The sequence below is a fragment of the Lathyrus oleraceus genome, chromosome 5 (genome assembly GCF_024323335.1).
Source record: "Lathyrus oleraceus cultivar Zhongwan6 chromosome 5, CAAS_Psat_ZW6_1.0, whole genome shotgun sequence".
Classification (NCBI taxonomy): domain Eukaryota; kingdom Viridiplantae; phylum Streptophyta; class Magnoliopsida; order Fabales; family Fabaceae; genus Lathyrus; species Lathyrus oleraceus.
This window is the reverse complement of record NC_066583.1, coordinates 544,688,977-544,696,881: the sequence shown is the minus strand read 5'-3', so window position 1 is coordinate 544,696,881 and position 7,905 is coordinate 544,688,977.

Genomic DNA, 7,905 nt, shown 5'->3' with positions numbered 1-7,905 from the left:
TGTTTGAGTTTCTTGGGAAGCCTTTACATTGTTCAACATGAGTGTCCTCTTTCAATTCATCCTTTAACATCTTGAATTTCTCTGGTGCTTTTTTTCAAGACCAATTTTTCTTTTCTGTTAAGTTTTGTTTCTCGGCAGTGTGCATAATTGTAGAAACCCGTCCCCCTTTGTTTTTTAGTGACACCATATAACTTATTGTTTTGCCATGGCCCAAGGCCGTTGTGATTTGTTGCTATTCGATCGTAATCATGGTTATGTTTGCTTGCGACCTGCTATTGTATTGCCTTAGTCTATTGATACGGTTCTCCAATCTACTCCTGCAGTGACTTCGTTGAGATTTCTGCAACCTATGAAGCACGGACACGAGGACCCAGATAATGTAAAACTCATAGGACACGGACACAGTTATATATATTTTATATATTAATATAATAATACAATTTATAGACAAAATTTATAAAAAATTTAAAATGAGAAGCAAAATTTATGTTTATTTAAGATAAAAAATAATCAAAAATTCTTTCAACACTTTCAAACAAATTTTGAACATGATAATTGATATTCATATATACCTTATGAAAACCGAAGCAATGGTGTGCAAAGAGGAAAATAACCGGAGAAGATAAAAGAATTTTGTGGAGACAAAAACATTGAAATATAAAAAAAAACAAGGAGTCATAATTGTGTTATTTTTATAGTAAAGAAGTGGAATATGAAAGCTAAAAAAACTTATTTATTTTTTAAATTTTGAAATTTTTTGAGCTGAGTTTCTATTTTTTAAAAAAATTCTGGAATTTTCTGAATTGTGATGTCTCCTTTATTTGAAATAAAGTGTCGTATCCATGTCCATAACATTTAATTTTTTTTTCCGTTGGACACTTCAAAAACGTGTATGAAACGTGTCGTATGTGTGTCGGTGTCTGACATGGCGACACGCTGTGTGAATGGCGTGTTGGAGCTTCATAGACTGCAACCAAAGAAAACCTTCAAAAAGGTTTTGAATAATCCACACGATGCTCCCTTGACTCAAGCACCTACACTTTACTTTAAACGTGATGTTGCTCTAAAGATTTCTCAAGAATATACAATCTTGAAAGTTGTACAACATTTATTTCTTATGATACCTTGCACAACAAACTTAGTCATTTATGAAAGGTTCTATATACTTGATCTCTCACACCTATTGTTAGTTTTACATATATTTCTTTTTTTCTATTAAAGATTTTTGTTGAGTATGTTGTTCATTGGATTCTTGGAACCTCAGATTAGGTGTTTTTAGATTATTTTTTGAACACCATATTTTAATTTATACATGGTTGAAAATACAAACATTCAATATTTCTTGAATATTGAAGATCCAGGATTTTCATAGGATGTTTGGAAGCTTTTCTGTCCAGTTTTTCTTGGACCCTCTAGTCTTCTTCTCAATCCTCTCAACATGAATATATTGGCAGCTTCTACTTGACCATTGGTTTGAGGGTGTTTCAATGATGTGTAGTAGTAATGCTTAATCTCCAAGTCTTTGAAGAGTTTTCTCAAATTCTTGTCGGTGAATTGAGCTTCAATGTCAGTGACCATACATTGCGAGATCCTGTACCAAGTTAGGACATTCTTAAATAACTAATGGATATTAGTGGCCAATATATTTGCTAAGGTTTGAGCTTCAGTTCACTTGGTGAAGTAGTTAACAACCATTTTGAAAAATTTCAACTACATCAGGACCAAGGGAAGTTGCGCTATATGTCCATGCCCCATTTGTCTATGTAGATCTCATCTTTCAATACTCGTTTGTATTGATTTTCAACGTTCGTCTGTGTCGACCTTATCTTTCCCACCCTCCAATACTTGTTTGTATTGATGTTTGCTTTCCAATCCTGAATTAATGATAGTCTAGTCATCGTACTGATGTAAACCATTTCTCCCCCAACATACATTTTTACTAACCGCTGAGTTGAAGATGATCTCTCTCTTAAAAATATTATATATCTTGTATTAGCACTATTTCCGCGTTACAAGTATCCACCTATTTACCATCGTGTTTGCTCGTCGTAAATCTTTTCAGAAAATATCTGGGAATTCACAATATCTTACCTCATTTCATCCCCACCGAGTCTGCTTGCCATTTCACATCCCCAACGGATTCTCCCAAAGCATTTTTTGTTTATTTGCCTTTTGCAAATATTATTGCCTTTTGTCAGTTTCTATGCCTTTTACATAAGAAATTTATATACCAAACGTCTTGCCTTTTGCAAATTCTCATTGCCTTTTGCACAAGAGAATCGTCTCCCCTTTGCGTTTATCTTTTGTAAGTCCCATCGACCTTTTTCACGAGGGATACTGTCGCATTACGCGAAAAACCGGCGGGAAAACAAAACAACAGAGCCGCCACCGTGCGTTATTTATCCCAAAAGAGGGAAAGGAAACGCTCGAAGTAAACCTGGAAAAGACATGGTCTCGCGACCAAAGAGAGATGGGATCGGGAGTCGGTTATGCGAAGGGAAGGTATTAGCACCCCTACGCATCCGTCGTACTCGACGGGATCCACGCTCAAAAGGTAGGAATAAGGTTGCTAAAAACACTGCTCACAAACAGACATCAAACACTGGCTGAAAGGAGACACAGAAAACAAAAGAAACTAACTCGGCAGGATATCGCATCCTGGGCCTACGTAGTCTGTCAAGCACAGACATCAGAGTCGACGTAGTTCGGGACAAGGGGAAACGTGCTCGCTAGAATGTCGCATCCTATGCATACGTATCTTCTTGGACTGAAGAAGAATCAGAGCACTCGTAGCTCGGCTCACGCACGCCAAACAAAACAAGACACAAACACAGGAAACCGATTGCCAATCGCTGGGCTTACGTCAGACTCCACACACACACCCCAAAGGCAAACCTGGAAACCGAATGCCAATAGCTGGACTTACATCAGACTCCGAACCAACAAACACACACAGGAAACCAATTGCCAATCGCTGGACTTACGTCGGACTCCAACTCAACACAAAGACCAAAGCAAAAGGTTGCAAAACAAAAAGGTTTCCCGGAGAGATCAGCTCAATCTCCTGCCTACGTACCTCATCTGGTATGAGGATCAGGGCTACGTAGTTCCCTTACGCAGGGAAAAAGGACTAGCCTAACCAGATACAAAGGGAGACACAAACTACCAGGGAGACTACGACTCGAGCCTAGAAGTTGTCATGCATACGATCCCTAAGTTAAGGTTGCTAGCTAACTTGCACAGGGAGCAAGCTATCCTAAACAGCACAGGCAAAGCAAACATTCATACAAATAGCACACACTGTATACAAACAAAATGGGCTCACACAAGGCTCATCAGAGGTTCCTACAACTTACGCTTTTATCTTTCAATGCCCCTTGGCACTCATTATCCTACCTGACCGTTTGATCTCTCTTTTTTCGGTCCAGGTATTGTATTGCTTTTCTTTCTTTTTCTTTTCTTTCTTTTTCTCTCTTTTTTTTTTTGCAGGATCAACCTCGATTCCTTTTATTCGCTCACAATAAGCCTCGGCAACCTACCGGACCGCACTCCATAAGTGCACTGATTCGGATTCAACCTCAGTCTGAGTTGTCTCCACCGGTCAAACAACTTGCCCCGGTCTACCGGATGCCCCTCTTCTGCTTGGGACTGTGCTATCATGTCATCATCATAGCATTCGACTCCACGATGAATCATATCATGAAACAAAGTCACCATAGACCTTTGATCCGTGGCACCGGCCTCTTTGAGACTGAATAGCATCACCCTATAACACAGAGGTGCCCCTTGGTGTGATGGACATTGTTTACTTCATATCATCTGGCAGCAATTCACTTTGATTTCGGCCAAAAAAGCCATCCATGAAGGAAAACACTGAGAACTGAGCATTATTATCAACCAACACATCATTGCGAAGTACCGGGAATTCATCTTTCGGACTAGCTCTGTTCACATCTCGATAGTCCACACACATTCTCATCTTCTCATCCTTTGTCGGCACCGGCTTCTGCTTCACTAGAGGACAGTCTTCTCAATGGTAGCTCGTGCCCCATAACATTGGTATTCCACCTTGGCATGCCCTGATACAACCAAGCGAAGATATCACACCCCTCTTCCGACAGGGCTACCATTCTGCCCTCTACTCGCCTCTGAAGAGGCCCTAACTTTCACTTCCTTTCTGACCTCGGCGGTACCCGGAATAACACTCTTGAATCGCTCCTCGTGCGGTTGAATCACCTTCTCCTCTTGTTTCAACAACCTGGCTAATTCCAGCAGATCACAATCTTCTTCGCCTTCTTCTTCGGCATGATAGATCGGATGGTCGAAGTCATACAGAGGTGTAACCGAATTGTTATCAATGAGATCAGCAGGGTAGTCACTTGTGAGGTCAGAACAAGACAAATCAAAAGGAAAGAGAACGAAAAACATCGCCATTTTTATTTTTTTAAAACTGCAAAAATAAACGAAAAAACAGGGAGCACCGCTTTTAATCACAAAAACATCCATTTATTAATGATGCAAAATGTTGCAAAATGAAACACATGAGGTGGCCCTTACAATGGACCATTACGTTTCGGGCAAAACGTATGGCTTTCATGCAAACAAAATTAAAAACCAGAAATACTACACTTCGGGATGAGTGACAGTGATGATCTTGGCAGCCTTCCAATTTCCTGGTACACACGATTTTATCCACAACTCGAGCTCGCGGTCCCGGTCGATCTCTTCACCCACTGCATAGGCGTGATCAGGATCCAACAATCCTGCACTGACAAAGGTGTACGGTGGACGACGTCCTCTGTTTGGTCTAGACGACTCTTGACCTGGCTGATAGCCGACCCCGAACATGTCTGCCTTTACTACTATGTCAATGATCCTTCCCCAGCCTTGGGCCTCTCTGTTCTTCACCACTTCTAGGGCTTGTTTATAAGAAGAAATGGACAACTTCTTCTCTTTCTCAACAACAACGGCGTTCTCCACCTTGACAGTTTCAACTGCCCGACTTAATATTTCAAATTTTTCACTGTCCATTTCTACTTCCATCATTCTCTGGGTTGTTTCCCCCATCACTACACACCCCTCTGTGGCGACGGCCTCATAACAATTATCAACACCAGGGAATGCTCCATCCTTCATCAGAGGTTTTGGAACCACAGACATTGGAACCTTTAACTGATCCTCCTCAGTCACCTCCATTCCTCTCTTGTTCTTTTTCACCATCTTCACTTTTATAGGACCCTGCCTTGGTACGGGATTAACATCCTCATTCATTATCTGTGCCAAACTGATGGCCTTGGAGTCCACCATGTCTTGGACGACATGCTTAAAAGCTCTACAGCCCTCAATGCTGTGTCCGGGTGCCCCAGAATGAAACTCGCACCTGGCATTCTCATCATAGTGTGCAAGTCTCCACTGCTGTTCTACAGGAATCAATATCCTTGGCTTAACTAACCCAAGATCCCTCAACCTCTTGAATAGAAGGGTATAAGTCACGGGTGGCTTATCGAACTGACGATCCGTCTTCCCCTTCTTCACTTGACTCTTAGCTTTCTGCGCCTTCTGTTGAGGTGGTGGTTGTTGCTGTGGAGCAGGTGGATTACCTACAAGAGTGGTTACACTGGCAGCATAAGGGTGATAACGATCCTTACCGCGTTCTTTTTTGGCCTGCACACCACTTGACTCAGAGGGCTTCTTTACTACAGTGCCAGAGGAATTGTTTACTTCGGATGACGGAGCCTTCCCCTGAACTTTCTCTTTTATCAGCCATTTCTCAATCCTTTCCACCCTTTCAGCAATGGCTTTCTGCCCCCAAGGCGAGCCCTTGCACAACTTTGAACAACTCCCCCATCATCTCTTTCAATTCGAGAATGTCGGTGTTGGGTGGATCCATCGGCTTGGATTTGTTGAGTCTGGGAAGAGCTATGCGCACTGGTTAGATACTGACACCTATAAAACAGCAAACAAGTTAGTATGACTCACACATGCATGCAATGTCTTTCCGTATGAGGAAAATTCTGTCCTTTGATTCTGGTTTCATCGAGACGGATAATTTTTCATCAATAACATTCTGACAACCGGATGTCTCTCAACCAGAATCTCAATAAAAAATAATGGACCCTGAATATGGATAGACACGGGTTAAATGCAGATGAATGCGAAATGAGACCGATGCAAATGCATGAATGCAGGTCACTGTGCCACCAAGTCATCTGAAGACCCATTAAGTCTCTGAACCAGTCACAGTCATCTGAGGGACTAAGTCACCATAAATCCAACTTGGGGAGTTCTGAAATAAACGGAACCGAGGGATATATCATCATCATCACAGGAAATTCACTGAACGGACGACAACCAGATCCTCTGAACAAGTATCCTCAAATTCAACCCGGGGATCCAAAATAAACGGAACCCGCTGATAGATATCACGGACAGAATTCCGGCGTGACAGAAGTAAGTGCCCATAAGTTCCTCTGAACCAAAGTCACCATCAATACCCAAAGTCACCAACAAGTCACCAACGGTACCTGTAATAATAATCATTCCCCCCACTCACGGGTGTCATCTAGGCCAGGGTAAGGTCAAGAGAAACGCAAGATAAACAACCCTTTCAAGAATATCATCCTGTGCACACCCGCTGTATGCACCGATAATACCCCATCAGAGTCTGAACTGCTCGTGATATCAATGTTCCGCTAAGTGGCACCATACCACCCGCTTCCCATGAATCACTCTATTCCTAGGTTTCCTAGATTTCACTCATAGCCTGGGTATTGGGCCTTTTACCTCATGTAACCCCCACCCCAAACAGAGAGAACACAGCACAACCAGATGAACAGATGAATATGAATGAATGCAAACATAAATGCGAACAATAAATGCAAACAAACAAATGAATGCAATAAATGAAACAGCAAAAGCAACCAAACCCTAACCTAGAGAGCGCTAGGAGAGACTCGCTTAGGGAAGATGGACCAGCAAGAGGTCAACTTCTCATATCTGTCCCCAACAGAGTCGCCAGCTATCGCATTACGCGAAAAACCGGCGGGAAAACAAAACAACAGAGCCGCCACCGTGCGTTATTTATCCCAAAAGAGGGAAAGGAAACACTCGAAGTAAACCTGGAAAAGACATGGTCTCGCGACCAAAGAGAGATGGGATCGGGAGTCGGTTATGCGAAGGGAAGGTATTAGCACCCCTACGCATCCGTCGTACTCGACGGGATCCACGCTCAAAAGGTAGGAATAAGGTTGCTAAAAACACTGCTCACAAACAAACATCAAACACTGGCTGAAAGGAGACACAGAAAACAAAAGAAACTAACTCGGCAGGATATCGCATCCTGGGCCTACGTAGTCTGTCAAGCACAGACATCAGAGTCGACGTAGTTCGGGACAAGGGGAAACGTGCTCGCTAGAATGTCGCATCCTATGCATACGTATCTTCTTGGACTGAAGAAAAATCAGAGCACTCGTAGCTCGGCTCACGCACGCCAAACAAAACAAGACACAAACACAGGAAACCGACTGCCAATCGCTGGGCTTACGCCAGACTCCACACACACACCCCAAAGGCAAACCTGGAAACCGAATGCCAATAGCTGGACTTACATCAGACTCCGAACCAACAAACACACACAGGAAACCAACTGCTAATCGCTGGACTTACGTCGGACTCCAACTCAACACAAAGACCAAAGCAAAAGGTTGCAAAACAAAAAGGTTGCCCGGAGAGATCAACTCAATCTCCTGCCTACGTACCTCATCTGGTATGAGGATCAGGGCTATGTAGTTCCCCTACGCAGGGAAAAAGGACTAGCCTAACCAGATACAAAGGGAGACACAAACTACCAGGGAGACTACGACTCGAGCCTAGAAGTTGTCATGCATACGATCCCTAAGTTAAGGT